Consider the following 20,348-nt stretch of genomic DNA (forward strand, 5'->3'; position numbering starts at 1 on the left):
GAATCTTTAAATAGACATATAACAATTATGACATATAACATATAATTATATATATATATATATATATATATATATATATATATATATAGAGAGAGAGAGAGAGAGAGAGAGAGAGAGAGAGTACTATTTAGTGCATACTACATTCTAGACCCTATAGATTATGCCATTTTATCCTAATAAAAATAGTTCACATTTATTGAGAACTTTCTATATGCAAGATAGTGTTCTACATTATTTACTTGCATTATCTCATTTAGTATTTACTAATATCTTGGATATTAGGGAATATTATCCACATTTGGCAGGTGAGGAAATTGGGACACAGAGGTTAATAAACTTAGCAGAAGTCACATAGAAAGAAAGTAGAAGTGGAGCACCAATCAAAGCCAATTAGCTCCAGAGCGCATGGCTCTCAACAATTATATCATATTTATGAGACAGATACGATTAGTCACCGGTTTAAGAGATGGAATAACAGAAGCACTGAGAACCTTATAAGCTCCTCCTGGTCCCATAGTAAGTGCTAGAGCTGACACCAGACAGTTTAATGGTCCAGAGTCTACACTCTCAGTCTCCGCAATTGCTTATGTTTACATTTCCTATCTTTGTGACTAGTGCAAAGTAATTATTCATTTAATTATTGCTGTGTTACTAGAAACTTTTTGTCCACAGCAGGTACTATTATATAGCCCATGCTAAGCTTTTGGTAAATAATTACTGCATAAATAACTGCCAGAAATTGCTAAAAACTTGTTTCTCTGTTTATGATGTTCTACCTTTTGTGGCCTTTTTCTGGTTTTCCTACTATCGATATTTTCTTTGTTATTCTGTTACATTAAGAGCTCTGGTTGTTTTTCTGCAGTAGTTAAGAGAGTTAAGACAGTCTAGTGTCTTCGAAAGCAGACACGCTTCTCTTAAGAAAGGGACCTAAGATAGTATAATGTTCATGCTTACAAAAATTGTTTTACCACAAAAGACAAATATATGAAAGACCATGTAATAGACTCAATAGGCAGTTCATGAAGACTGTATTCATCAAGCATGTAATGTGACAGGCAGTGCGCTAAGCGCTTTGAAAACACATTCACACTTATATTCACACCAACCCCATGAGAAAGCTCTCATGATCACCATGTAAGAAAATAGAAATCCAGAGAGTATGGTGAGCTGAGCAAGTTTAAGAGAGAGGCAATATACTGCACAATTCAAATTTGAGCATAAATTTACTTTTAAAGTTAATTTAATCACTCTGTAATCTTGCCTTTATAAAAAGGTTAAGCTCAAGGAGGGCCTATTTTAAGTTGCTTCAGACTGGCTTTAAGTGACATCAGCTGTAGACAGTGTGCCATGGGCTGTCAGGCCACTTGATGCTTGCCTCACTGAGTATACCTGTGGAAGAGGCAAAAATCATAACTCCTTCTATGTAAGGATGTCTTTTCACCAGATAGCTTTGTTTTGCTATTCACTTTCTATTTCTGTTTATTTCTCCACAGGCAGAAAAATCTGGGTTTTATTGCTTTTTTGGTCAGTAACTGGAGAATGTTTTGGAGATATTCTATAACTAGGAGAGCATACTGAAATTGCTGTGATCCTTTTGTCTTGCTTCTGTGTTTCAGAATCTCTTGCATACTCACATGTGACCTACATGTGCATCATATGGTATTTCAGGTAGAGAAATAGCTGTATGCTTTATATGCTACATTGGTCATATGTTCGATTTTCATTAGGTTAAAGTTCTAATACTAAGAAAGATAGCCTTGTAAATTTTGCTATAAGTTCTCTCAGCTGGGATTACAGGTGGTTATGGTCCATGTTTGTCTTAAAAATCTGTCTCTCAAAAATAAAATGTGAAAAGTGACAACCCAAGAAAAATATTTGTAGTTTATATCATAGATAGAACTTAATATTTCTAACAGTAAGGAGCTTCTAAAAACAGAGTAAAAGACTACTACAAATGAGCCATCTAAGGAGATGGTTTATCGAAAAAAATTCTTCTTAACTATATAAAAAGATGCTCAGCTTTGCTCAAAACAAGAGAAATGCCAATTTAACATCACTGCTTACCTGTCAGATTAACAAAAATCCCTATTGGTCAGATATTCTGTTGGTGAGGTGCTGGAAACACAGACAATTTCACACATCGCTGATGGAACTACAAAATACTATAAACACTATGCAGGAAAATTTTACAATATCTAGTACATTATACCTGTAGTTATTCTTTGGTGAAATGATCCATTTCTATGAATCTATTCCAAAGACACACTGGCAAAAATACAAAAAGACCTATCTATGTGGCTGTACCTTGTGATAGTATTTTAATAGCAAAAGAGTAGAAACAATGAAATATCCATTAAAATAGAAATACTGGAAAATTACAGTCTATCCATACAATAGAGTACTATACAGTTATAAAAATGAAAGAATATCTCTATGTATTAAGGAATGACCCCTGGGATAATATATTGTTAAATGAAAAAGGGAGGGAGAAGAAATGTGTTCTTAGTATGCTATCATTCATCTAAGTAGTGTAATGAAAATATAGATACACATTTGCTTCTTTTTTTTTTTTTTTTTTTGAGACAGCGTTTTGGTCTTATTGCCCAGGTCGGAGTGCAATGGCACAATCTCAGCTCACCGCAACCTCCGCCTCCCGGGTTCAACCGATTCTCCTGCCTCAGCCTCCTGAGTAGCTGGGATTACAGGGATGTGCCACCATGTCCAGCTAATTTTGTATTTTTATTAGAGATGGGTTTCTCTATGTTGGTCAGGCTGCTGTAGAACTCCTGACCTCAGGTCATCCATCTGCCTCAGCCTCCCAAAGTACTGGAATTACAGGTGTGAGCCACCACACCTGGCCAAATTTAATTCTATTAAAACCAAAACAAAAAGAGCAAAACCTGCCCTCTTGTAAAATACACACACCCACATGCATGTGCACACATATCAAATTATTTTTTAAAGTTCCCTATGGCAGAAGAGATGGTATGGTTTAGAAATAAAGAAAGGTAAAGAGAGGAGAAGACAGGGATAAAAGCTTGCCCTCTTAACATTTTTAATATTTGACTTTGGAGTGATTGAAATATTCTATATACATTTAAAACAAAGTTAAATCTTAAAACAATAATTTCTTATTATCCAAAACAAAATGAAACAAATGAGCACAACTGCATTTCAATTTTTGGCATAAACTCACTGAGATGAATTACTCTAAGCAATGTAATTTCAAGTACATTATCAACAGTGATTTGATTGTCTCTGGTGGGAGCTACTCTAAGGACAGGGAGAACAGCACCATGTTCTGAAACTATTTTTAGTAATCATGTTGTTAATGACAATGCTAATATAATTATGAGACTGTTGTGCATGCTTTGCGTGATATACAGAAGTAATTATGTTGATATCTTTAAGGACTAGTATTTTTGCCATATATTATAGAAATATAATATATGGAAGGTTAATAAATTTAAGTAAAAATATTATAATTCTGATTTAAAATAGAAGTATCATTAAGAACTCAGTATTTTTCCCTTAAAAAATTAAAATGCACATTCTAGTGGCAGTCAGCACAACTAGAGCCCAGAGATTGTTTTCTAAATAGCATTTTCTTTTAAAAGGAATCAAGCCCCCTTGGAGAAATGGCTGAATCTGGGACTTTGCTAATAAAGTACAAGTTGAGTCTGGAATATCCTTTTTTTAAAATAACTTCAGGGGGTACACGTGCAGTTTTGTTATATGAGTGAATTGCTTGACACTGAGGTTTGGGGTATGAAGGATCCCATCACCCAGGAAGTGAACTGGTATCCAAGAGTCGTTTTTCAGCCCTTGCCCTTCTCTTTCTCTCCCCTCTCGAATAGTCCCCAGTGTCTGTTGTTCCCATCTTTATGGACATGAGCACCCAGTGTTTAGCTCCCACTTATAAGTGAGAACATGTGGTATTTGGCTTTCTGTTCCTGCATTAATCTGCTTAGGATAATGACCTCCAGCTGCATCCATGCTGTTGCAAAGACAGGATTTTGTTCTTTTTTATGGCTGCAGAGTTGGAATATTTTCTGGCTCCAGAAAGCAAAGATAACATTCAAATAATCATGGGACTTGTCAAAAGGACACAGGAGCCAGATTATAGGGGTTTCTCCTGGTAAAATCTGGGAAAATTCAAGCATAAAAATAAATGATGGTGGTAATGTGTTATAGCCCATTAAATAAAATCATAATCCATAAGTCCATATTGATATACATACATCCATATATTAGGTGAAGGAAGATGCATAGTACACTACCAACCAATAAATTTAGAAGGGATGATGGAATTAGCCACAAATTGACAACCGTCATAGTAACTGATGCAGTCAGGAATCAGCAAAGGATGTCAAAATTTGTAGGTAAAATTTTGATGAATTCCAAGATCTCTAAATAGTCTCCCCAGAAGACACTTAATAATTAACAAAAGGAGCAACTTTTCACTGGAGAATCCTGGAAGATACCACTTAAACCAGGTGATCAAGGCTAATACCTTTGGTGAGAGGCAAAATCAACATCCTGTACCTTTTGATATGAAAAGAATATTGATATAGTTTGGATGTTTGTTGCCTCCAAATCTCATGTTGAAATGTAATCCCCATTGTTGGAGGTGGGGTCTGGTGGGAGGTGATGGGATTGGGGGCAGATCCATCATTCCCTTGGTGATGTTAGTTCTTAATCAGTTAGTTTATGCAAGATCTGGTTGTGTTAAAGTGTGTGGCACCTCCCTCCGCACTCTCTTGCTCCTGCTCTGGCCATGTGACACACTGACTCTGCATAGCCTTCAGCCATGACTCTAAGGTTCCTAAAGCCCTCACCGGAAGCACATGCCAGCAGCATGGTTCCTGTACAGCCTGCAGAACCGTGAGTCAATTAAACCTCTTCTTAATATAAACCATCTAGACTCAGATATTCCTTTATAGTAACAAAAATGGCCTTCCATAAATATATCACTTCTGTGTTATTCTTTCCAAAATGTGTGATTTAGATATAATCATAAGGAAGCATTGGAGAAACACAAATTGAGGGACCTTCTAAAAAATAACTTTCCAAAAATATGAAGGTAATAAATCTCAGAAAGACTGAAAACTGTTTCAGGTGAAAGGAGATTTTTAAAAATGACAGTTGAATGCCACATAGGATACAGGATATTCTTTTACCATAAATGACATTATTCAGATAATTGAGGAAATTTAAACAATGCTGGTGCTTTAATATTGTATTATCATACTTTGACCATGTAAGAAAATATCCTATATGGTAAAGTGTTTAGGGACCAAGGAGCATCATATCTGCAACTTACTTTCCAATGGTTCTGAGGAAATTTTATACATAAGAGAACACTCACCCCCACATACTCACCCTCACACCCCCCAACCCCCCAACACACACAGATGAGAGAGAGAAAAAAAATGGTAAGGCAAAGTGTCACCTTTGTAATGGAAAATACGAACCAACAATGTTGACATTTTCACATTAACCATTAACATTTGGGCAAACCAGGGGAAGGGAATACATAAATTTTTTTTTCTTTTTTCTTTGCAACTTTTCTATAAGTCTGAATTATATAAAAATAAAATATTTTAAAAATAGATATTTCTCAATCTGAGCTGTCCAGGAAAGCTACTACGTACAGGGAGGCAGAGGGAGAAGCTGGGGAAGAAGAGACATTTGCCATGGCTGAATACTTTAAAAAAATAATTAGATGTCCTGTCTGTCTAAATGATCTTAAAAAACCCGTGCAACTGAAATGGGGATATGTCTGCTGTCTCCAATGCATCCATTCATCGCAGAAGGAGCACCTTGGGGAGGGTTTACTGTGCCCTTCTGCTCTGTGGTCTCTCAGAAAAATGACATCAAACCCAAGTTCAAGCTGAAGACGCTGGTTTCCATGGTCAAGGAGCTAGAGCTCAAGCTGAAATCTATTCTAACAATGAACCCAAGGATGAAGAAGTTTCAAGTGGATATGACCTTGGATGTGGACACAGCTAACAACCATCTCACCATTTCTGAAGGCTTGAGGAGTGTCTGATGTGGGAATTTCAGCCAGAATAGGAAGGAGCAAGCTGAGAAGTTCAACTCTGCACTGTGTGTCCTAGGTGCCCCTCACTTCACTTCTGGCCACCATTACTGGGAGGTGGATATGGGCACTAGCAAAGTATGAGATGTGGGCATTTGTAAGGAATCTGAATCAACAAGGGAACATTGTACTTTCTTCAGAACTCGGCTTCTGGACTGTGGGTTCCAGAAAAGGAAAGGTCTTTGCTGCCAGCACTATGCCTTTAAGTATTCTCTGGATGAGTCCCCAGTTGTACAGAGTGGGGATTTTCCTGGATAAAGGTATGAGGTTCATTTCTTTTTATGATGTTAGTGATGGGTGCCATATCTACACATTCAACAAAATTTCTGTTAGCCACCTCATCTATTTTTTGCTCATAAACATGAAACTCAAGATGATCAGAGCTTCTTGAGTATCTATCCTGTGATCAGTTCAGACAAGACCAGTCCCCTGATTTACTCTAGGCAAAGTAAATAAACATCTGAACATAATCATCAATAGGAAGTTTCTGTATGCCCAAAGCCAGAGCTAAGAAGTTTTCTGCTAGATACACAAAGGTACAAAGGGATAGAAGGAGACGATCAGTCATTTTGTAAGCCATGAACAGAAAGCAATTCTATTTATTTGGGGAAAAATACATTTTACTTTCAAAATTTGTCATGTTTTCTTCAGGACTTAGGTTTCTATTTATGTTCAGTAAATATTTTGAAATTTCAAAAAAATAGATATTACTTAGTTATCCACTTATTATCAACCCAACAGAAAGAATTAGTACTCCCTGTGGTCCAGATTCTCATCTTTAAGTTATTATTTTTTTGAGATGGAGTCTTGCTCTGTCACTCAGACTGGAGTGCAGTGGGTTAATCTTAGCTCACTGCAACCTCCGCCTCCTGGGTTCAAGGGATTCTCCTTCCTTAGCCTCCCACATAGCTAATTTTTGTATTTTTAGTAGTGATGAGGTTTGACCATTTCACATTACGAGGAATCGGAGTCCCTTAAAGTAATTGATTCCAGATCTGGAGTAAGGAATACAGAAAAGGTACCCGGAAGAGCTCCATCTTGTTCCAGAAGGCAAGAACACTGCCAAAGACTGCTAAGACTTTGTCAACAGAGCTTGGAGCTAGCAGAAATAATCTCCCACTGGGAAAAGTTGAAAAGATTTAAAAATGATTACGAATAATATCCACAATATAGTGAGTTATAGCAAATATTTTTAAATCCACATTTCTCAAAGAAAGACCCTCGTTAATTATTTTGGGGGGAATGTTAAGGGACCAACGCTGTTATTTGAAAAAAACTATTAAAGGAGAGGGAAAAAACTTAAACATTTTATCTGCTTTTTCTATACATATTATACTTAAAGGTAATCAAATATTTGGGGACAGGAAATTTCTCTTTACAGAAGTATTCTAGTATATTAAATGAATGTAGAATTATGAAATTAGACAATTACCATTTGGCAATGGTTAGTAAATTAATGGTTCTAAGCAATAATTATCAATGCTGCCAACATCGCTGAAGAATCACTGGGATGTGATGTGCCTCCAGATGAAACGATAACCGTTCTCTCTCAAGTAGTATTGCCAAAAACAAAAACCGATAGAAAATGTTAATCCAGATCTAACTACTACTTCGCAGAAATTACAGGGAGCAGAGGAACATTTCAAACCACATCAGAAGAATGTGAAGGGAAAAATACAGACTGTGGAAAACTTACAAGTTCAAAAGTTCAAAAGGCCCAGGTTTTCTGAACAACAAAATGCATAAGAGAAAAATGGAAGCAGAGAAAGAGAATCTATAGATTAAGAGAAATGTAATAATTAAGAGAAATGTAAAAGACTGTCAATCAGTTGCAGTGTATGGAGCCTTGCTTAGCCTGACTTGTCCAGAGATAATTTTCCTACATAACCAGGGATATTGGAAAACAAATTCAATATTTCTTTATATTAGAGTGTTACTGTTAGCTATGGTAATGCTATTACATTTGTTTACCCCCCAAAAAAGCACTTTTTTTTTAGAAGTACATACCAGAATATTTACAAATGATTTGATGAATGAGGTTTGCTTTGACAAAATCTGGGCAGGGAAGGGGGAATGTAGAAGAGATACGCCGGGTGGGGTGGAGGTCGCAGATAAACATGAAGTGAGTTTACCCTTGAGTTGATGATCGATGGAAATGTGTGTGGGTACAAAGGCATTAATTTATCTTTTCACTTTTGTATTTGTGTAACATTTTCATAATAAGGAGTAGAAAGTTTTAGATCATGGGAAGGAGGATGCAGAAGATAGGAAAGAAGAGAAGAGAGAATACTGGGCACCTGTTAGGGATGGGAAGCATATGAGGTGCTTTTTTGATGTGCTCTTGAATTTAGTTCTCAAAACGGTCCAATGGAGTAGTTATGCTAGTTTTTTCGTTTTCTTTTTCTCTTTTTTAACAAATAAAAAAAGCTGATGCTAAAGTGATTCGGTGATTTGCTCAAGATCTCAAAACCAGTACTTGGTAGACCTAGAATAAACATTTACCTCCTGGGTTCTGATCCTTCATTTGTGTCCCTCCAAATCCATACTATAGTGTTAGATCCAGTTAAATCTGGATTTAATTAATTACTTTACCATAAAAGTGAAAATCTGAAAATGAATTTAATGTATTGTTTTAACAGCTTTATTGAAATAATTAACATATCATCAAATACATCCTTTTAAAGTATACAGTTTGGTCATTTTTAGGATGTTCACAGAGTTGTGCAATCATCACCACAACCTAAATTTAGAACAATTTCATCATCCCCCAAAGAAACTTTACATCCATTGCAGTTACTCTCACTCCCCAGTCCCTCCAGCTCCTCAGCCCTAGACAACCATTAATTTAGTTTCTGTTTCTATAAATTTTTCTTTTCTGGAAATTCTGCATAAATGCAATCATATAGTATGTGGCCTTTTGTGACTGTTGTCTTTTACTTAGCATAATGTTTTTAAGGTTCATCTATGTTGTAGTTTGTATCAGTACTTCATTTCTTTTTATTGATGAATACTATTCCATTATGGGGGTATGCCATGTTTTCTTCTTCATTCATCAGTTGATGGACCTTTGAGTTGTTTCTACTTTTCAGCCATTGTACATAATGTTTCTATGAATTTTTATGTGCAGCTTTTTCTATGGACATGTCATTTTACTTCTTTGGGGTATATACAGAGGATAGGAAATGCTAGGTCATATGTTAACTCTGTGTTTAAAATTTTGAGGAACTGCCAAATTGATTTTCTTTATTTTTTCTTTTTCTTTTCTTTCTTTCTTTCTTTCTTTCTTTCTTTCTTTCTTTCTTTCTTTCTTTCTTTCTTTCTTTTTTTTTTTTTTTGAAGACAGTCTCTCTGTCACCCAGGCTGGAGTACAATGGCATAATCTTGGCTCACTGCAACCTCCACTTGCCAGGTTGAAGTGATTCTCCTGCCTCAGCCTCCCAAGTAGCTGGGATTACAGGCATGTGCCACCATGCCTGGCTAATTTTTGTATTTTTAGTGGAGATGGGGTTTCACCATGTAGGTCAGGCTGGTCTTTAACTCCTGACCTCAGGTGATCTGCCTGCCTTGGCCTCCCAAAGTGCTGGGATTGCAGGCATGAGCCACCATGCCTAGTCCTAAATTGATTTTCACAGAGGCTGTACCAACTTTACATTCTCACCAGCAAGTATGAGAGTTCCAGTTTCTTCACATCTTGGCCATTACTTGTTATGGTTTGTCTTTGAAATTATAGCCATCTTCATGAGAGTGAAGTGGTATTTCATTGTAGTTTTTATTTATAGTATTTTGAAATGACGAACTATGTTGACAATGCATTGTTGAATACTAGATCATTATTACTTGAATTTTGTATCATTCTTTCATTCACTCAACAAATGTGTATTGGGTATCTCCTATATGCCAAACCATACAAAAGAAGAAATGACAGTTCATACGTTGTAACTGTAGGCAAGAATGCCAGAAGCTGGTGGGTTTAGTGGTGAGAAGTTGAACAGATTCTCTTCTGATTGCTTTCAGTTTCTCACTGAAATAATGAGCAACATGACTGGCTGAGAGTCATGTAAGGGAGAGGTATTGAAGTTATCTGAGAAACAAAAATATATCTGAACTAAAATTGAAAAACTGAACTAATTGGAATTCAATTAATCTAGCAAATATTCTTTTTTTTAGTTTTAAAAGTTGTTATGACTCTATCATGCATCAAAATATATAAAGGATAATATAATGAATACCTAGGTATCTACCATGTAGCTAAAAATAACTCATCAGTGAAACCAGCCTCTATTGGATGGTAGCCAACTCCATCTCTATTCTGAATTTTACTTTTGTCCCCTTGGAGTTTTTTTAGTTTGTGTTATGTTTTGTTATGTTACTACACACACACACACACACACACTCTCACACACACACTCAGATACAAAATTAGAAGATGACTTTTTTAGCAATATGGCATTTACATCATGTACATTTTAACTTTTTTATTAGATAATGCAAATTTTCTCTCTAAAGAGATTGTATCAATATATACTCCCACCAACAGTTTGTAATTTTTTTTAACTCTTGATCCTGGGCAATATTGTCTGTTATCCAACATATTAATGAAAATTGTTTCTCATAAGTTTAATTAGTAATTTTATAATTTTTTAATGAGATGAGGTCTCACTATATTGCCCAGATTGGACTTGAACTCCTGAGCTTAAGCAATCATCCTGCCTCAGCCTCCCAAGTTTGCTGTTTTATAAGTTACATTTATTGGCAAATAGGAATAAAAATGATTTTTGTAATTTTATCTTAAATCCAGTAAACTCACTGATTTATAACTTGTCTCTGAATTTTCTTAATTTTTCTATTTTAAAAAATACAGAGTTTTTTGTTTGTTTCCATTAGATGATGTGACTGACATAAGATAACTAGATTAAACACTACCTTTAGAAAAGCAGAGGTTCTGTTTATGTCCTCTCTTATTTCCTTGATCAGTGGTTTGTAGTTCTCCTTGAAGAGGCCTTTTACATCCTTTGTTAGTTGTATTTCTAGGTATTGTATTCTCTTTGTAGCAATTGTAAATGGGAGTTTGCTCATGATTTGGCTCTCTGCCTGTTGTTGGTGTATAGAAATGCTTGTGATTTCTGCACATTGATTTTGTATTCTGAGACTTTGCCGAAGTTGCTTATCAGCTTAAGAAGGTTTTGGGCTGAGACGATGGGGTCTTCTAAATATATGATCATGTCATCTGCAAATAGGGACAGTTCAACTTCTTCTTTTCCTAATCAAATGCCCTTTATTTCTTCTTCTTGCCTGATTACTCTGGCTAGGACTTCCAATATTATATTGAATAGGAGTGGTGGGAGAGGACATCCTTGTCTATTGTCAGTTTTTAAAGGGAATGCTTCTAGTTTTTGCCTGTTCAGTAAGATATTGGCTGTGGTTTTGTTGTAAATGGCTTTTATTATTTTGAGATACATTCCATTGATACCTAGTTTCTTGAGAGTTTTTAGCATAAAGGGCTGTTGAATTTTGCCAAAGGCCTTCTCTGCATCTATTGAGATAATCATGTGGTTTTTGTCTTTGGTTTATATGGTGGATTATGTTTATAGATTTGCATATGTTGAACCAGACTTGCATCTCTGGGATGAAGCCTATTTGATTGTGGTTGATAAGCTTTTTGATGTGCTGCTGGATTTGGTTTGCCAGTATTTTATTGAGGATTTTTGCATTAATGTTCATCATGGACATTAGCCTGAAGTTTTTTTTTTTGGTTGTGTCTCTGCCAGGTTTTGGTATCAGGATAGTGTGGTCTCATAGAAAGAGTTAGGGAGGATTCCCTTTTTTTGTATTGTTTGGAATAGTTTCAAAAGGAATGGTACCAGCTCCTCTTTGTACATCTAGTAGAATTCGGCTGTGAACCCATCTGGACCTGAACTTTTTTTGGTTGGTAGGCTGTTAATTGCTGCCTTGATTTCAGACCTTGTTATTGGTCTATTCAGGTTTTCAGCTGCTTCCTGGTTTAGTATTAGGAGTGTGTAAGTGTCCAGGAATGTATCCATTTCTTCCAGATTTACTGGTTTGTATGCATAGAGCTGTTTATAGTAATCTCTGATGGAAAAACATTCCATACTCATGGTTAGGAAGAATGAATATTGTGAAAATGGCCATACTGCCCTAAGTAATATATAGAGTCAATGCTATTCCATTAAGCTACCATTGACCTTCTTCACAGAACTGGGAAAAAACACTTTAAACTTCATATGGAACCAAAAGAGAACCTGCATAGCCAAGACAATCAGTCAGAATGGTGATCATTAAAAAATCTGGAGACAACAGATGCTGGAGAGGATGTGGAGAAAAAGGAACACTTTTACACTGTTGGTGGGAGTGTAAATTAGTTCAACCATTATGGAAGACAGTGTCATTATTCCTCAAGGATCTAGAAATAAAAATTTCATTTGACCCAGCAATCCCATTACTGAGTATATAACCAAAGGATTATAAATCATTCTATTATAAAGACACACACACATATATGTTCGTGTGGCACTGTTTACAATAGCAAAGACCTGGAACCAACCTAAATGCCCATCAATAATAAACTGGAAAAAGAAAATGTGGCATACATATACTATCGAATATTATACAGCCATAAGAAATGACAAGTTCGTGTCCTTTGTTAGAGACAGGGATGAATCTAGACAACATCATGTTCGGCAAACTGACACAAGAAGAGAAAACCAAACACCACATGTTTTCACTCATAGGCAGGTGACAAACAGAACAATTGGGCACAGGGAAGGGAATGACACTCACTGGAGTAGGTGAGGGAGTGGATGAGAAGGGAAGGGAGGGATAGCAGGGGGTAGGGAGGATGGGGAGGGATAACACCAGGAGAAATGCCTGACAAAGGTGATGGGGGGATGGAGAGAGCAAACCACCATGGCACGTATGCACCTATGCAACAATCCTGCAGATGCAGGATGTACACATGTAGCCCAGAGCCCAAAGTACAAAAAACAAAAGAGAGAAAGAAAAGAGGAGGTTCATACAAGCCACTGGCTCATAGAAATTCTGAAATCTTGCTGGGCAAATGTTATCAGATCTTTTTACTCAGGGATGTGAGAGTATTCCTCAATTGCACCCAGAGAGTGGGAACTGGATTTCCTGAGAGTCTCCATTTATTGTTCTCTACAGCTCTTGATTTTACTCTCTGGAAGTTTCTTTCTTTTTTGTTAACCTTTGAGCGACTTCTTCAGCTTACTTTCTTACTTGTAGAAAACTGGGGGCCCAGAGGGCTTTTTGTATCTGAAACCGTTTCAGCCCCTTTAACTCCAGGCTGATGCTTTTGTCAATTGAACTGTTTCAAATCATTTATGGATTTCCTGTATATAATTTGAGTCCTCTCCTTTCCTTATGTGAAAAACTATATCCACAGTTATTTTTAAGACAAGCCTATTTTTCTCTAGATTTAATTACTGGTAATTTAGGTGTCATGAAACACCTTGAATAGGCACCATTTCAGATTTCTTCAGAGGTCTTAATAAAGGGTGTCAGAGTTAGATCCTTGATCTCTTCTTTACCCTAAGGCCTTATTTTTCTGGCAAGACCATGAATTTAATATTTTCACAAAGACATATATTAATTTTAAAGTCTTTAGTTTCCTGAGAAAACTGGAGACAAGAAACTCAGCCAGACTCTTAATGTTTTTTCTGAGTATTGCTTGCAAATTGGCCAGTTATTTTCTACGTTAATTTATTTCTTGAAGAAACTTATCGTATGTAACTAAAATCTAGTAGACAATATGTGCAATGCTCTTCCTTCTTGCCCAATTTTGAAAATGTATTAGATTCACTTTCTATCTTCCAAGTTACCATAGATGATAGTTTTACCAAACACTTTAACAGCACATAACACTGGTCTCCATTTTTCCAAACTTTCATAATAATTTTCTTAGATTTTTCTAGCCTCTGCGTACAACTATATCCCAAAATCAATGGCATATATTTTAGGCCTTTATTAGGCAACACTAGAAATAATAGACATCCTGGAAGTATCTAAGATGAATTTCTACCTCAGTTAGCCATAGCTGCATAATAATTCATTCCAAAACTCAGTGGCTGAATACAATAAATATTTCTCTTGCTTTTCTGGGGTTTGGCTGATTTAGGCTGGTTCATGGCTGGATGGGCTTAACAGGTATCAGTTGGGCTCTAGAGGTTGGCTGGCTGTCAACTGATATAATCTGGGCTTGCCCAGAGTGACTTCAGTCTGTTCCAAATGCTTTGCATCTACCTTTTGAGACTGGTGGACAAGCATAGGTGTGTCTTTCTTAAGGAGATGACAGAAATTCAAGAGAGCAAGTCAAAAAGTGCAAGGCATCTGGAAGCCATGGCCATGAAAACCCTGACTTGCAGACAATTTGGATGGTGAATAAGACAGGGTTTCACTGGGTGAAAAGAAAAGGGGGAGACAAGGACTCCTGCTAGGCCAGAGTCCTTACTAGAGTGCTTCCTGCCCTGTAGTTCTAATTGCAGGTTCCACATATGAAGAGGAGGGGCCAGGTTCCTCCCTGCTGCAAATGTCATGAATGTCTTTGTCTCCACCCCCGTGCTCAGGACGGTTGGAGTTTTTTTGGGGTCCTGCCCGCAACCTGGCTATCTTGTTCTTCTCTCTATAGAAGTACATCTAACTGCTGTTAAAATAAAGATAAGGACAAAGACCAATCTTAACTGCTTCCTGATGACAGTGGGTGCTGTTTTGGGGAAACGGCAGTCAGCTCCCCCAGAGGCCAAACTAAGGGTTCCAGCAGAAGGGGCCATTGTCAAAGGCTCTGGTTGCATGACTACATCGAGTTTGATGGCCCAAAGGCAAGAACAGACCAACTGGGTTATTAGAAAGCATGTATCAAAGCAAAGCAAGGGGACATAAGGACAGCTCAAGAATCCTGAGGCCTTGTAGCAATGTGCACAGGGAGAGGGAGGCCAGAAGCCCTACTGGCCAAAAAAAAAAAAAAACAAAAAAAAAACCCACCCTTTTGCTGTCATGTTGGGATTCTGGGTCTCCTTCCCCTGAGCCCAATCTTAAGCCAACCAATTCAAGGTTTGGGAAATTAAGTTTTCCCAATTTGGAGGATGCATCTGAGGTGACTGTCTCATAGTACGGAGACAAAATTACCTATTCATGAAGAGAGAACCAAGGAGGAGAAAGAAAGAAAAAGAAGACATAAACATATATTAAAGGAGTCCCAGGGATTTGAGATGCATTTGAAAGGAGTACGGACTGAAGATGAATGGCTGCCCATCTAGAAAGAGGGCAGCAGGCTTTCCTGGTTTTCTTCTCTTCCTAGCAGATACCCGCAGTAAGTGAGGGAGAGAAGGAAAAGCATCCTCTTTCCCGCTTTCGTTTTTGCATCCCTGAATCCTGGTGACCTTGGAAAATGCTGTCGTGGATGTCAAAGCAACTTGCACCCATGAAGCAGGGGCCAAGGGTGGAATCATCTATTCTTACCCTCAGAAGCCCTATATCCCTTGCTGTCAGTAGCCTTGAATTTCCTAGAACTCATTTATACCACAAATACTAACGTGGCTTTTATCCATGGAACAGGACGCTTGGGCTTGGCTTAATTGGCAGGAATCAGCCATACCTACCTGAGCTATGCCTTTTTTTTTTTTTTTTTTGAGACGGAGTTTCGCTCTTGTTACCCAGGCTGGAGTGCAATGGCGCGATCTCGGCTGACCGCAACCTCCGCCTCCTGGGTTCAGGCAATTCTCCTGCCTCAGCCTTCTGAGTAGCTGGGATTACAGGCACGCGCCACCATGACCAGCTAATTTTTTGTATTTTTAATACAGACGGGGTTTCACCATGTTGACCAGGATGGTCTCCGTCTCTTGACCTCGTGATCCACCCGCCTGTGTGGTTGTCTGCCTTTGGATCCCTTAAATCCAGTTTTCTTTCCTAGGGATTTGACCCAAAGCTTGGAATTGAATCTGGAACAAAATGCACCTTGGTGGGGGCTGCATGGACTCCTTATCATAAACCAAATATTAAGGTGAAACTGCAGAGCTGAGTCCTCCTCCCCCAAGGAAGAGGAAAGGATGTCTTATGATACACCCAGATAACTGGTGGCTGTAGTTATGCTTGTAGGATTTGGGTGCATGGTGCTTGGCTTTGGTTAGCTCCCATTGTCTTACTTTCCCAAAAGAAAACCTCTGAGTGATGGGCATCCTATTTATTCCCATCACCTGGCAGAATTTGCAGGATAATTGCTCAGAACTAGAATATTGATCCAGATTTTTACATTAGCTATCCCTCTTGTTCTTTCTGAGCTGCACCTAGAGATTGTTGATTGGGTCACAGAAACAAGCAGGGTTAGTCTAAAATGTAGGCAAAAACTGAAGAACAACTAGTGAGTTTAGAATTTAATGACAAATGTGTAAGTTTTGAAACATGATTTCTGTTTCTCCTGTCCTCACTTTTGTTGAGAAAAAAAAAATCATAATAGGACCAAATTGTTTGCAATATAGGCTTTAGTCTTTTACTTGGCCTGATTATTTGCATAAAGTGCAGTCAGAATAATTATTTCTACATAAGCCTTTTGGATTGGCTTTGAGGGAACTCTTTTCCCCAAGGAATCTCAGATAAGGTGTTTGAAGCCCATCCTGGCCATGGGTTTGTATTCTCAAATACCTGTGGATTGTGTGATCCTCTTCTCTTACAGTCTGAAGATGAACTTGGATCTCCTGGATCTGTTAGAAAGTGACATTCTTTACTGACCACATATCAGCAACCCTGTAGATGAGGGGGTGAGGCCAGTCTTCCCATTGGGCTTATACTGGCTCTGCAATTTGAGGTTGACTCCTTAAAGGGAAGCATACCCTTCCAGTCAAAGCCTTGGTAAAATAACCACTTTCTCCAACTGCATCCTGTTGCAAAAGAAAAATGGCTTCTTGTGGCACTAATGCAAACAACTATATTGCCATATGTTAGGAATACTCATGGATAGTTTCCAAATTCTAGAGGAACTGGGCAGAGAGAAACAAACATGCTCCAAATTTTGTTCATAAGAGTATACCTTAATAAATTATTAAAGGCTGTAAATAGTTCAAAGTAAGTTTCGTTGACTCTGAAAAACAAAATATGGATCAACAATATTCTATGCAAAAGTCAAAAAGGTTGCTTCAGCTTTCTGATTTCAGTACCTTTAGTTAACTCTGGTTTTGCTTATCTGTGAACACTTCAGCTCTGCAAGAGTATTGTGCATTTTTTTCTTTATTCAAATGTAACAGTCTTCAAAATTATCAGAAGCCTGTATTTGAGAGCACCTGTTAAAGTTCTATAGCTTATTATCAACCATCTTTTGAAAAGGATAAAAACAAGACAACTACCATCTGTGAATAGCAAAATGTCCAGGGTAGTTACAGTTAGAAACATACTTGACAAAGAAATTTGGTTATCTTTGTGGTTTACAATAACTTAACATAACAGCCTTAATTATAATTGATTGCATATACTTAGACATTAGAATTTTAGACGAGCACAGGGCAGCTACTTGCATCAGTTCCTTCTCATTTTCATTCTGGTCTCCAATTTCCCTTCTTTTCCCACAAGCTTTTTTCTCTTAAGCTTTGCATTAAAATGATGCCTTCTTTCATTTCAGCTAGAAGTATTAAATATTTTGAAGAGTGAGTTCTCAGGATATCTAGTCCATAATATGGAAAGAAATAGCAATGCAAAAGTTATTAAAATTATTTATTAAGATAGCATAAAATTTTATTTATAGTACATCCTAACTAGGCTTCTGTAGTCCATAAAATTGTTTCTAAAATGGGTCTTATTTTCATTCAACAGTGTAACAGTTATCCAAATAGTTAGAGTTGGGGTATTTGTGGACCAGGCAGAAACACAATCAGAGAAATATAAGAAAATAGAAGTTCATCAGGGAGGGGAGTGAGATTTTATAATAGATCATTTTAAGGAAGAGAGTATAGGAATCAGCAAACAAAATGAACAGAGGGGAATGGAACAGATAGGAGTTAGAATGAGAAAGCTGGCATTCAAATAATTGAGTAGTATATATGTGTTCAATATGCCAAGTGCAAGATAAAAAGTAGTTTAATTCTTTTAATTAACTGGATTGTAATTATTTCATGCTATATATGTACTTAAAAAGTCACATCATACACCTTAAATATATACAATCTTGGTCAATCATACAGTTTTTAAAAGTAGTTTAATTATATGGGAAGCCTTTCTAAACACAATATGTGGGAATAGGACCTGAGTTCTGACATCTCGCCTCACTTGTTTGTTGTTGTGTTTTTAATTTGTCTTTTCCCTGTAATGCCTGCAGCCCTCCCTTTTTTCCTTCTTTCTTCAGCTGCTCTGTGTAAATTACATGCTATGAGATATAGAAGATAATTTCTCATTTTACCACTTAAGTGTGGGTAGATACAAATCAGCAAGATTGGCCTGTTTTTCCTAAACTTCCCACTGTTAACTGTCTTAAAACAGTGTAAACCCGAATGATCTTGTGTCCTTGCACTCCATTTATAATTGATATTGTGAAAAGTTTATTCAAACAAAGTTGAAACTTAGTAATACAATTTGAGAGCCACAAGCACCTCATTAATAGGTTCTGAATAAAATAAAAGCAATTTTCTTTTTACAATATTCATATTACAGTTTCAACATGTTGACTAGTAAGACACAGATGGTTCAAGGTTTTTCGCTGAATGTAATATAAAGTTTTTGAGAAAAATGTTTGTCGTTAAGTAAATATCATTAAAGACTAAAACAAAATTATTTTAATACTCTTTTCAACTGCTGATGTACTGGCCTTCAGACAGTACACACTAATTGTACTAAATATGAATCAGTTCACACTAATCATGACAAAGAATAAAAGCTAGTGGGAAAAGAGCTTTTAACAGTCTGCTTACCTTACCCTCTTTAATCCCTAACTTGAATTCAATATGTGTATTACTTTAAGGATACTTATTATGTATTTCAAACATCTACTGTATTTCTGTAACAGGATTGTGTTCCAAAAACTTCTTTTTTTGAAATAGCAGGTTCAAAGTAATTTACTCAAACCTTAAGAGTTTATAAGAAATATTTCAGTTTTTTAAAATGACCATCTTGTATATATTCTTCTGATATGTCTTTAAAAGTACATTAATCAGTGTTGTCTGGGAATCATTTATGATTTTAGTTAGATGTAGAGAATTCACTGGAATATGTACTGTTTTTCATTCTTGAGGATTTAAAAAATTCATTCAACACATCTTTTCATGTTTATTTTCATGAAATTGGAATTATGCTAGTTATTATGAGAGGAACAAAGGAGTTTAAGACATGATCTCAGCCCTCCATAAACATCCAGTTTATTGACAAGGAGAAATAGAGTCACATAGCTTGGACTATAGTCAAGTGTTGTACTCGGAACCAGCAGTCACAGTAGTTGGACTCTTAGATTAGCCACTGAAAACAGGCTTCTTGGAGCGAGGGTGTAGGACAAGGTAACTACTTCCTGGATAGGTGAGCTTCTTGCTGAAAAGCCATACAACAGAAATTTTGTAAGCTTTGGGAGAATTTTTGACTGGAAATGCTTTTCTTTTTTTTTTTTTTAAATTGTTTGAGATGGAGTCTCACTCTGTTGGCCAGGCTAGAGTACAGTGGCACAATCTTGGCTCATTGTGACTTCTTCCTTCCAGGTTCAAGTGATTCTCCTGCCTCAGCCTCTCAACTAGCTGAGATTACAGGCATGTACCACCATGCCCAGTTAGTTTTTGTATTTTTAATAGAGATAGGTTTTCACCATGTTGGTCAGGCTAGTCTCGACCTCCTGGCCTTAAGTGATCTGCCTGCCTGGGCCTCTCAAAGTGCTGGGATTACAGGTGTGAGCCACCGTGCCCGAACTGCTTTTATTATTAAAGTTATGCTTACTTGCTTAAGAACCTCAAAACCTAGGAACTTCTATACTTGAAAGGGCAAAGGAACATGTATTTTTACATTACTAAAGAATAATTAGGATTTTAAAAGTTTATCTCTGAAATTTTAAATGAATATTTTACCCATGTATTCAAAATAGTTTCAAAATCATTTTTATTTACATTTTTATATTTTGCCATGGATCGCTGTCTGTGATGTGTTATAGGTAGTGTTTAGAACTGCTCTCTTCACTAAAATCCTTTCATAAAGATCTATGGAAGGATGTCTACTTAGCTTAATCAAATATAAATAATATAATAAAAACTCTGCTACT

At 36.8% G+C, this 20,348-nt stretch overlaps 1 non-coding gene and 1 pseudogene across 2 annotated transcripts in view; both read left to right on the forward strand.

The window, feature by feature from the left end:
* The window catches only part of C16H8orf34 (uncharacterized protein C8orf34), a 451,907-nt gene that overhangs the window by 166,092 nt on the left and 265,467 nt on the right, over window positions 1-20,348 (forward strand). The gene's annotated exons all lie outside the window — the stretch shown is intronic.
* Window positions 5,697-7,938, forward strand: LOC108588644 (ret finger protein-like 4A pseudogene; annotated as a pseudogene). Its single transcript, XR_013528205.1, has one exon. The product of XR_013528205.1 is annotated as a ret finger protein-like 4A pseudogene (transcript).

This window comes from Callithrix jacchus, chromosome 16 (assembly GCF_049354715.1).
Source record: "Callithrix jacchus isolate 240 chromosome 16, calJac240_pri, whole genome shotgun sequence".
Classification (NCBI taxonomy): domain Eukaryota; kingdom Metazoa; phylum Chordata; class Mammalia; order Primates; family Cebidae; genus Callithrix; species Callithrix jacchus.